Source organism: Saccopteryx bilineata, chromosome 1, assembly GCF_036850765.1.
Source record: "Saccopteryx bilineata isolate mSacBil1 chromosome 1, mSacBil1_pri_phased_curated, whole genome shotgun sequence".
Classification (NCBI taxonomy): domain Eukaryota; kingdom Metazoa; phylum Chordata; class Mammalia; order Chiroptera; family Emballonuridae; genus Saccopteryx; species Saccopteryx bilineata.
In genome coordinates this window covers 22,701,181-22,713,276 of record NC_089490.1, presented here as the reverse complement: position 1 = coordinate 22,713,276, position 12,096 = coordinate 22,701,181, and the positions used below count along the sequence as shown (strand labels likewise).

Here is a 12,096-nt window from a genome sequence, read left to right as displayed (position 1 = left end):
AACAACAGCTCAGATAAGGGCCTAATATCCAAAATATACAAAGAACTCATAAAACTCAACAACAAACAAACAAACAATCCAATAAAAAATGGGAAGAGGATATGAATAGACACTTCTCCCAGGAAGAAATACAAATGGTCAACAGATATATGAAAAGATGCTCATCTTCTTTAGCTATTAGAGAAATGTAAATCAAAACGGCAATGAGATACCACCTCACACCTGTTCGATTAGCTATTATTAGCAAGACAGGTAATAGCAAATGTTGGAGAGGCTGTGGAGAAAAAGGAACCCTCATACACCGTTGGTGGGAATGTAAAGTAGTACAACCATTATGGAAGAATGGTATGGTGGTTCCTCAAAAAACTGAAAATAGAACTACCTTATGACCCAGCAATCCCTCTACTGGGTATATATCCCCAAAACTCAGAAACATTGATACGTAAAGACACATGCAGCCCCATGTTTATTGCAGCATTGTTCAGAGTGGCCAGGACATGGAAACAACCAAAAATCCCATCAATAGATGACTGGATAAAGAAGATGTGGCACATATACACTATGGAATACTACTCAGCCATAAGAAATGATGACATCGGAACATTTACAGCAAAATGGTGGGATCTTGATAACATGATACGAAGCGAAATAAGTAAATCAGAAAAAACCAGGAACTGCATTATTCCATACGTAGGTGGGACATAAAAGTGAAACTAAGAGACATTGATAAGAGTGTGGTGGTTACAGGGGGGAGGGGGGAAAGGGAGAGGGAAAGGGGGTGGGGAGGGGCACAAAGAAAACAAAATAGAAGGTGACAGAGGACAATCTGACTTTGGGTAGTGGGTATGCAACATAATTGAACAAGATAACCTGGACTTGTTATCTTTGAATATATGTATCCTGATTTATTGATGTCACCCCATTAAAAAAATTATTAAAAAAAAAAACTAAAAAGAATAATTATATATATATATAATCTCATAATATATATATATAATCTTGTATATATTGAATTCAATATATATATATATTGAATTCAGAAAATATAAAACCCTAAAACTTGAGATGGGATATTGTATTTAGTTTATGTTAATGTCTAATGCATCAAAAATACAATCATAAAATTATTTATTAGCTAATTAAAGACGGCAATACAGTAAGTATAAATTACTGAACATTTTCAATGTGTTAGGAACTTTTCATTTAGATCCTGATAACAACCCTACCACACTGGTGTTCTTATTCCTATTTTACAATGTAATAGTTACATATTTTCTGACGGGCTACATAATTTGTCCAGGGTATTATGGCTAGTCAGCGGCACCCAAGCCCATATTTTCTGCACTATACATGACTGAATTAATAAGGTTGTTTTAAATATATTCTGGAAAAAAGAATACAGCTTATGCTGCACCTATAAAAAGCTAAAAATAAAAATAACTTGGTCAAATATGTTGATATAGTTCCCTGATCACTATTTAACAATTGATCTGAGCACTCCTTAATCAAAATAGGTTTATTGCATCCAGCTTCAGAGTGTGAACTAGGAATAGTAGGTTGTATTAACCATGCTGTGGTTTATTTCACTCATGGCACTGATTAATTTTTGGCCCTGTTTCCATGCGCAGTAAAAAAAATGTATATGCAATAAAATGGAGGCAGTTATTCAAATAATTCACTGAATATATCCAGTTTTACATCTAAGTATTTCAATGAAAATACTTTAGAGAACTGGATGTTCCTATATATTTGTCACTGCTTTACTTTCAGGCATTGACAGAGTGGCTCCTCCACTCCCTACGTTTCTTTTCTCATTTTCCTTTTGAAAAAGGATGTTCAGAGTTCCTCACATCTTCTTAAAACAGAATCCAACCTCCTCTTACTGCATCTACTTGAACAACCTGAATACAAGCTACCATCATCTCTTGCCTGTGTTACTGCAGTAAGATCTGCAAACCTACAGACTATTTAAAGGCCTAAATCAAATCATGTCCATACTTTGCTAATAGCCTCCCGGTCCCAGGCATGCAGGCCTTCTGCCACCTGCCCCTTAGTACCTTTGTTACCCTTACATTACACTATTTTTTTTTCTGGGTCAGTCATTTTCAGAAATGACCCCTGGCCATTATTGCAACTTACTAGGACTGTTCCCACTTCAGGGCCTTGGCGTGGGTGATTTTCATTGTCTGTAATGCCCTTTCTTTGGATATCTGAAGCCGTCTCCTTCACCTTCTACAAGTCATTACTCAACTGCCACTTTCTCAGTGAGGCCTACCCTGCTTGCCTGATTTTAAAATGACAATTTTCCTATTTTCCCTGTACTTTTTCTCATTCCATATCTCTTCTGTGTTGTACAATGTTTCTTCCTGTTACACTCATGGCATTTTACACATATTACATAACTTAGATACTTATTTTGTTTATTGCCAAACTATTCCTACTAGAATGAGCATTCAATGATGGCATAGATTTTGTTTCATTCACTGCTATTACTACAACTCCTAGAATAATGTTGGACACATGGTAGACCCACAGTAAATACACAATAAATAAATAAATGTATCTGTTGAATAAAGGAAATAATTAGCCCCATCACTCATACTCAGTGAATCAACCTCATCTTTGGTGGGGGGGCAGGAAGAAAAAGTTGTTTGTTTCTAGTACAAGAAGTGTTATATATACTGGATTCCATGAAAATGAGAGCAACTGAGTTTCCATGTGTCTAGAGAGTTCAGGGCCCTTTGAAACCCTGATATTCTATGATTCCTTTTCCACTTTGAATCTCAAATATGTGATCAGTAGCTAAGCACTGGTTTTAAAAGATTGTGGAGTGTTAAATTTACAATGAGAGGTTCCTAAGAGGATGGATCATGATTATAGTCTACAAGCTGCTCAGTACTGCAATTCTTAACATTTCCTCTCTCATCTGTGTTCTTCTTCCTACTTTGAAATAGGTTAAGTCTAATTGGATGGTATGGGAAGCTAATTTGATTACTTGAAAAATTATGTAATTCACCCTCTCATGTATCAATATGTTTACTTAGTTTATATATTTTTTTACACGGTGGTATTATCAGTTGAACATCCAAGTTGGCCTAAAGCAAGAGCCCTTCATATATTCATGAAATTTCTGGTAGCACAAAGATGAATGCTGAAATTATTCTGCACAACTTGCCCTGGCCGACTGGCTCAGCAGTAGAGCATCGGCCCTGCGTGTGGAAGTCCCGGTTCCATTCCCAGTCAGGGCACACAGGAGAAGCGCCCATCTACTTCTCCAACCTTCTCCCTCTCCTTCCTCTCTATCTCTCTCTTTCCCTCCCGTAGCCATAGCCAAGGCTCCACGGGAGCAAAGTTGGCCCGGGTGCTGAGGACAGCTCCATGGCCTCCACATCAGGTGCTAGAATGGCTCCGGTTGCAGCGGATCATCGCCCTGTGGTGGACATGCAGGGTGGATCCCGGTCAGACGCATATGGGAGTCTGACTGCCTCCCTGCTTCTAACTTCAGAAAAATACAAAAAAAAAAAAATTCTGTACAACTTTAAGATCCCTCCTTTGGTCATTCCTATTTTAAAGGAGCATAGACTTTTAGTTATTTGGTTTTAGCACCTCATTTTACACATATGAAAAGTGAAGCCCAATGACGTAAAGGTAAGACTTGCCCAGGTGCCACAGAACTCAGTAATCTTTTTGGTCAGAACAACTTGTTCTAAAACAAAAGCAAGGTACTTTTGAGACTGCAATTGCAAAAGAGTTCTTAATATTAGGAAATTAACCCAAATATAGCAACAAAGCAAGATGCGATTCTAAGCAATCTCTAGTTCTATCCATGGTTACTACATAAGCATTAGAAATCTACCCTGGCCGGTTGGCTCAGCGGTAGAGCGTCAGCCTAGCGTGCAGAGGACCCGGGTTCGATTCCCCGCCAGGGCACATAGGAGAAGCGCCCATTTGCTTCTCCACCCCTCCGCTGCGCTTTCCTCTCTGTCTCTCTCTTCCCCTCCCGCAGCCAAGGCTCCATTGGAGCAAAGATGGCCCGGGCGCTGGGCATGGCTCTGTGGCCTCTGCCTCAGGCGCTAGAGTGGCTCTGGTCGCAATATGGCGACGCCCAGGATGGGCAGAGCATCGCCCCCTGGTGGGCAGAGCACCGCCCCTGGTGGGCGTGCCGGGTGGATCCCGGTCGGGCGCATGCGGGAGTCTGTCTGACTGTCTCTCCCTGTTTCCAGCTTCAGAAAAATGAAAAAAAAAAAAAAAAAAAAAAAAAAGAAATCTAAGGCAAACATAGGAAAGAATAACATAATTGATATATAAGAAATAAAACGCCTCCACACGCATCCTAATAAGAGTCATGGCTCACAAGAGTAAGAATTTGCAGGTGAGCTGCCCCCATGGCCTTCACCTGAGAAGAAACCGCTTTATCATGGGGATGTTTCCATTTAAGCATGACTTCTACTCTTTGGAGAAGTAGGGCCTCTTTTATTACCTAATCTAGCCATTTTTAAAAAGATGCCAAGAGGCATTTTTACTTAGGTATGTTCACTTTTTCTTTGCACTAGTGAATCTACATGGAAGTTATTATGCCAGAAGAACCACACCTCTATCAATCAAATGTGAGAGAACAGGACGTCTAGTTCAATAGTGGGGGTGCAAGCCTTAAAAATGAAGAGCAACAGGTCAGAATTAAGGAAAAATAAATATAGGATCATCCATAAAGAACCTTGAAGTAGAAAAAAGTTTCAGTAGTAAAATCACAGATCGTTAAATGCCTGAGCTTGGTGAAATGAGTGGAGGGGAAGAATTGCGGACCATCTTTCCTCACCTAATGACTGTGCCAGGGGGGTGGGGAGGAAGCAGTGGTGGTGCGTGGGGGCCGGTGTTTCACGGTCCCGCAGGGGGCTCCTGCCCACCCCGCACTGCGGCCCTTAGGGGCAGCGGGTCTCTTCTTCTCCCTCCCCCATTCTAAAAGCACTAGCCGGCTCATTTCCAGGTTCATGACAACTTCTGAAGAAATAATTTACACGGACCGATCGCTAACCCGAACTTGCAAACAAAGATTTCCTGTCAGCTCCGTTCTTAAAGAATCCAAGCGTGGCCCTCGAACATCCTTTACTTCCCAGCTCATCCCCACCCCTTTCCCAGCAGACCCGCGCGAAAGCCCGACCGGAGACTCGGGGTCGCCCATCCCCGGCCCTGCGGGCCACGCACCACGCGGGCGGGCCCGGCGGCCGCCCACGCGCTTCACGACGCCCCGCCCCCAGCGAGCGTGGCGGAAGTGGCTGGCGGGGGAAAGGAGACCGCGCGCCGCCTCGGGCAGCGCGCATGCGCCAGCGCCCGGGCCGCCAGGGTAGGGGGCGTCTGTAGTGCTTCTCGGTCTCCGTAACCCACGCCCCACAGAGAGAGTCGGGCTCACGCCATCTTGCCCCCCGCCCCCCGGCCCGCGCGACCCCCGCTCCAGCCGAGCCACTTTTTCCCTTTCTACACTCAGCCCCCCACCCTGCCCCTATCCAAGCGTGTCCCGGGACCGCAGCAGCAGAAACCGCACCATCTCTACCCCCACATTCTCCACGCGGGACGCGCAGCCGTGCCTACAAGTGTTCATAAAGCAGAGGTTGTTGGTGGCGTGGGGGGCGGTGCGGGGGCGGGCGGGGGCAGAGTGGGAGCCGGGAGGGCGCCGCGCGGCGAGCCCAGCGGTGCGGCCCGGCGCCGGCCCCGCCCTGGCCTCTGCCCGGGGCGGCCGCGGGGGAGTAGTCCTGGTTCGCGCCGGGTGGGGTGTGGAGGGAGGGCGGTCGCGCGAGGCGCTCCCGCGGGGTGTGGAGGTGGCTCTTGACTCCTCCCCGCGGGCGGGCGGGTGGGCGTGGGGCGAGGGGAGCGGGCAGGCGAGCAGGAGGGGGCGTTTCTGGGGCGCAGGAGCACCTTCCGCGGGTCACCTGGGTAGTGTGTCTGGGGGGGGGAGCATCCTTAGCGAAGGAGGTTGTTGCTTTGGGGGCGGGCGGAAGAAGAGTTAGGTAGCGTTAGTAGACGTGTAGCGCCCAGGAAAAGGCCAAGATCAACTAGAGCCCCCAGCTGTGTCCCCTGCCAGGACAATCATGCAGCATGTCTCTTTGCCTGGGTGTTTTGGTCTGTAAAATGGGGCAGTAATTGCTCAGAATGAGGATTATATGAGGTGATACACGTTAGTCAGGCGCTGGCCAATTACATGTTAATTATAATTAATTTTGGTCTCCGTGTTTTAAGACATTTAGAATGACCCTAACAGTGTTTTTTAAATTAGAAAATCAAGACACTTGGTCTGACAGACGAGAGTGGGTTTGCAGGAACAGTGGAATGTAGCACTGACAGCCGATCCTGGACATATGTTATTAATGTATGTGCATGTAAGTTAGCATGACTTCGTGAGGCTGATATAAACTTTAAACTGTTTTGTTGGAAAGTGTATATTTATGTGGATTGGGAGGACCTAGGTTCTTCTTAGTCTGTATGAGGGGCGGATTAGTTTTGCAAGATTTACTTGAAGACCCCATTGAGGCTGGAAGTTGTGGAATTTCTGGTGCATGTTACAGAGTGGCTGAATTTGAATGTGAGGATAAGTTTCTGACAGTACTTTGCAAAAATAGAATGCACTTGATTGTGATATTACTAGTTTCTTGAGTCTGAGAATATACAAGCAAAGATCTAGAGCAGCCTAAATCCAATAGAACTTTCTGTCATGATGGAACTATTCTGTAGTAATCTGTGGTATCCTAATAAGAAATCCACTAGACTCAGTGGCTCTCCAAATGGCCCTGGCAATGTGGCTAGTGAGCTGAGGAACTTTAATTTTATATTAATTAAAATACAAATAGCTACATGTAGCTGGTGGCTGCCTTATTGGACAGTGTAAGGCCAAGAATTTAGACTTTGAGACCCCTTCAACTTCTTGATTTGGTTGAGTTTTAAGTCAGAGAAGTAAACTCTTGGAACTTTAATTGCATTAAGGCAGTGATTTTCAAACAGTGTGCTGCAAGAACGTTTAAAACATGCAGTACCTGTTTAATCAGGAGCACTGACCTTTCTCTTAGATTGTGAAATACATAAAAAAGTGACAGCAGCCAACATGACAGTAGTAGTCCGGTGTAAATGAATCACAATTATACCTTTTATTATTTGTCAGATTGGCAAAAAATATATTTTTTGGTGTGGTGCAGAATTTTAGTGATTAGTTTGTATGTGCCACGAGATGAAAAAGGTTGAAAATCTCTGCCTTTGGGAATCATAATTATATTCAAATAATGCCTTTCATTAAAGTACTATAGTTCAAAGTGTGAGTCTGTTAGTAGTTAGTTACAGCTTGACAAATAAAAAAAAAAAAGCATTCCTTTGTCTCTTAGACTGTACAGCTAATGCCAGATTCATTTGGAGAGCCATAACAATACTGAGCAGTTTCCTTTAATCATCATTGCACTGTGTTGTGACCATAGTTTCCTCTATCTTTTATCACTTTGGTTAGTTTTCAGTGAAAACTTTTCAACTCTTTTATTCTTGAAGTTTTTTTTTTTTTTTAATTTAAAATGTGTTTAAAAATTTTTTTAAAAACACTTTAGTATTGGGGCATCTTAGAATGTTTTGTAATTATTAGATTATCAGTAGTCAAAGCTTTTAAAGAGGCTAAGTTGAAATTTGGTGATATTTCACAAGATTGTTCTCTTTGAAATATGTAGATATGTTATTTCTTTTACAAGCAAATGTTTATAAAGTTAAGTTTGGAAGTAAAACTTAAAAAACAGCTTTATAGACGGCATCTTTAAACTCTGGCCTGATGTGTGTAATATGCTGACCTTGGCCTCAAGGCTGAAGATAATCATTAGATCTGAAAAAAACTTGAAGCTCATGAAGTAAATACATATATACAGAGAATAATCCCTTGCATACAAGTCAGAATGATGGCTCGTACGTAGGGTGACTTACACCCCACTTTTTCTGGGAGAATCATGTTTTAGAGCCTGTTTGTTCCAGCATATTTATTAGTAGAGCCCCTTTCACTATCAAAAGTGCCCCAATTGGAACCATGTAATAATATGGTCACTCTACTTTTAAGTTTGTTGAAGTTTGTAATATGTAATTTTAGGGCTAACCATCCTAGAAATTTACTTGCTACGAAGTCATGGTGCATGAGCTTAAATAATAGATATCTGGATAGGGTCAGCAAGTGACCTGTCCAGCTAAGTCACTGGTAATTTAAATATTCTGCTTTTATTTATTTATTTTTTATTTTTTTGTATTTTTCTGAAGCTGGAAACGGGGAGAGACAGTCAGACAGACTCCCACATGTGCCCGACCGGGATCCACCTGGCACGCCCACCAGGGGCGATGCTCTGCCCACCAGGGGGCGATGCTCTGCCCCTCCAGGGCATGGCTCTGCCGCAACCAGAGCCACTCTAGCGCCTGGGGCAGAGGCCAAGGAGCCATCCCCAGCGCCCTGGCCACCTTTTGCTCCAATGGAGCCTTGGCTGCAGGAGGGGAAGAGAGAGACAGAGAGGAAGGAGGGGGGGGGTGGAGGAGCAAATGGGCGCTTCTCCTATGTGCCCTGGCCGGGAATCGAACCCGGGTCCCCCTCATGCCAGGCCGACGCTCTACCGCTGAGCCAACCGGCCAGGGCCTCTGCTTTTATTTTTATACTTGGATAGAAATCTTGGGCAGCTTGAGTTTTGGTTGTCTCTAAAAAATGATCTTTTGGCATGAGGAGCTACCAAGAGTTACACCAGGTCAATCAAGTCAGAAGAGTGAGTATTCTTGTTGAAAATAATGCCCATTTTATGGTATGGTCGAATAGTGAAATCAGTCAGAAATCTGCTTATTATGTCTTAGAATGTTAAAGAAAGATTTTGCTTATAGTTCACTTAAATAGTAAGGAAAGAGAATTCAGCTAAATGCATTATTATATTAATTGAGTTTACACAATAGTGAACATACTATTTTATTGAGAGACCCACTTAATTTGAGTCCTCATTTTTCTGATGATTGAATGAAGTAACTCATGGTGTGTTGAGTGTAGCAAAGCGTCTAACAAGTAAATGTTCAGTATCACCTGTGCTATTCATGGAAGATGCACTGTGGATGGGTGCAGAGAGTACTTAAAACTAATTCTGAAAACCTAGGTTCATTCCTTTTTTGCTATATTCTGTCTTTGTGGTTTCAGTTGTTGACTTTACTGAGCCTCAATTTCCTCATCAGTAAAATGGAACGAGTACCTAACATCATCCCACCTCCTCACAGGGTATTGGGAGGCCTCAGATGAGAATTACATAAATTGTTTCGTTTTTAAAAACATCTTCTATTTAATTGTTTTTGTTTCAACTTGTCTACCTACTACCTCCCGTAAAGACTGACCCGAAATCTGCAGAAATTGTTGTATATTTTAATTTGTGAAACAGCATGTAGAATAGCATAGGCACCATTACTCAGAAGTGTTTCCTAAGAAGTAATACTGTAAGTCACAGTAATGGTGCTTTACTGATTTGGTTGTAATAGTCTCTACATAAGTCCCTACTACTGCTAAGAGAGAACCACCATTTTCATGGGCACTCGATGTGTCCCACCCGTTGTGCTGAATGCTGCTTCTCATTATTTCCCCAGACATGTCATTCCCGCTGAATAGGTGATACGGATGAGGCTCTTTCTGGAACTAATGTCAGGTTGTTGTTTTTTTTTTCTTTCCCCCCCATTATACTACTGCCTCTAATAACATCTAGCTGGTAGTTATTAATGAATATTAAATGTTAACTAAGGTAATGAATATGTAAATTGCATGCTGTCTGGCATGTAGTATGTAGTAGTTGAACAAAATGCTGTGTTTGTTGAATTTATAACACAATAAGTTGAAATTATATATGTGAATGCATTTTATAAATTGCAAAGTACTATACAAATATAAGCTATTTATAGATTTTGAAGTGTACTTTTGTTATTTTAAATGCTATAGAGATTTTATGACTGACTCCTGTATATTTCAGTTTTTTCTTATTTGTTTTTGAATCTTTTTTATTTTTTTTTTAATTGAGAAGCAGGAAGGCAGAGACAGACTTCTCCTGTATTTGCCCTGACTGGAATCCACCTGGCAAGTCCCCCCACTGGGCGATGCTCTGCCCACCTGGTGCTGCTGCTCTGTTGCACAGCAACCAAGCTATAAGGTCTACCGGAAAGTTCTGTCCGTTTCTATCACAACAAGTTTCGACACGTAAGCACATGTTTATTTGGCGCATGTGTGCCTTTCTGTTTTTATCACTTAATGTATACATACTGACGTAGCAAATTAACTAAAAGTTGATTCATATTAGTCTTATGTGTGAAGCGATAGTGTACCCATGGCTACTGATAAAGTTCATTTACGCCACTGTAATTTTTACGAATTTCAACAAGGAAGAAATGCTACAGAAGCATGTCTGTCACATCCACCATATTCCCTGGACTTAGCACCCTCCGACTATCACTTGTTTTTGTCCTTACAAAATTTTTTGAAGGGCAAAAAATTCAAAAATGAAGAAGATATCAAACAAGCACTGGTTCAATTTTTTGCATCAAAAGATAAAACATTTTTCAAAAATGGGATATACAAATTGCCCTCACGCTGGCAAGAAATCATTAATAATAATGGCAATTATATTATTTAATAAAGTTTATTGGTGGTAAGAAAAATTTGTATTTTGTTTTATTCCAAAAACGGACAGAACTTTCCAGTAGATCTTATATTTTAGCACTTGAAACAAGGCCATGGAGCCATTCTCAGTGCTCCGGGCCAACTTGCTCAAACCTTTTGAGCCATAGCTGCGGGCAGGGAAGAGAGAGAAGGTGGGGCTGGAGAAGCAGATGGTTATTTCTCCTGTGTGCCCTGACTGGGAATTGAACCCAGTACTTCCACACTCTGAGCCAACCAGCCAGGGCTGTTTCTGAATCTTTAAAAGACTACTACTGATCATACCATTCTTTCTTTGAGAAGAGAGATGTTTAATGATGATACTTTGTGAAGTGTTTTCAGGAAGCTATACTTTTGATGGGTTGATGTTTTTCTTCTGTATCTTCATCATCAACATGAACTGAGAGCTTTCTGTATACCAGGCATTGTCCTATAGGCTGTGGAGACATTATTTCATGTAGCCTATGAGAAGAGTATTTTTAATTTCTCTTTTAAAGATGAGGGAACTGAGGCAGGGAGGTGATGTGACTTGCCCAAGGTCACATGGTAGCGTTAGAGCCTGTATTTGAACTCCAGAGCCCAGCTCTTTACGCTAAACTGAGTCAGAATAGGCGGATGTTTCACAACAAAGTTCACTATGACAAACACATTGTGGAGGTCTTGTGAGTTAATTACGATCAACTTTTATTTGTATGTTCCTTGTGGGATAGTAGAAAGAACTCTGGACCAGGAGTCAGGGGACCTCAGTTTTAGTCCCAGCTGTGTCACTAAATAGTGATGTGTCTTTGGGCAGTTCAAGAAACCCCTCTGGACTTCAGTTTCCTCACCTGAAAAATGAGGGATTTGGATGAAATTAGTGATTTTCGAACTGTAGTTCTGAACCTCAGATGTCTTTGGTCCCCCCCACCAGTTTGCATAGTTATCTTTTGTCTGTTGCAGTGGTTTGTCCATCTGCCTAAGATTTAAGGGAAGAATTTCTGAATTAGCTTTTGAAGTCATCAGCCCAAGGTAACTTAATGACTAGTGCCCTGAGTACTGTGCGTCCAACTTCTCAGTAATTTCACATTATTTTAGTCTGTTAAAGGAGATAGGCATCTTTTACCAGTGACGAGACTAAGTCACTAAAATGGGAAAAGATTGGTGAGTTTTTGTTAATATATATATGTATACATGGACTGAATATTTTAGGATATCAGCTACCTGAATCAAAGCCTATTTTTTGTTAGATTTGTGACCTTCACCTAGTATTTTCACTTTTAGCTTCCTCATGGGTAGGGGGGGAGATACTTGCCTGGCAGGTTGCTTGTGAAAAAATGTGAGCAAAGACCTTTTATGAACTTGGAAATGATTACAACAAATTCATCTATTTTTTAGGTACCTACATGGGAGTAAGTCTCTTTGTCTTTTTTTTAGTCACATGAATGATGTTT

The 12,096-nt window shown here is 41.9% G+C and overlaps 1 protein-coding gene and 1 long non-coding RNA gene across 7 annotated transcripts in view; one reads left to right on the top strand and one right to left on the bottom strand.

Moving 5' to 3' along the window:
• Nucleotides 1-5,288: 5,288 nt before the first annotated feature.
• The window catches only part of SUPT3H (SPT3 homolog, SAGA and STAGA complex component), a 454,300-nt gene continuing 447,492 nt past the window's right edge, over nucleotides 5,289-12,096 (top strand). For 3 of the 6 annotated variants that reach the window (XM_066251706.1, XM_066251714.1, XM_066251685.1), the window contains exon 1: nucleotides 5,290-5,605. The gene's annotated coding sequence lies outside the window, so the exon portion shown is untranslated. Of the gene's footprint in view, nucleotides 5,609-12,096 lie in introns of all 6 variants that reach the window. The other 3 variants (XM_066251733.1, XM_066251771.1, XM_066251695.1) reach the window with 3 other exon arrangements.
• The window catches only part of LOC136318825 (uncharacterized), a 46,704-nt gene continuing 46,086 nt past the window's right edge, over nucleotides 11,479-12,096 (bottom strand). The window contains exon 3 of the long non-coding RNA XR_010728128.1: nucleotides 11,479-11,493. This is a non-coding gene — a long non-coding RNA (uncharacterized lncRNA). The remainder of the gene's footprint in view (nucleotides 11,494-12,096) is intronic.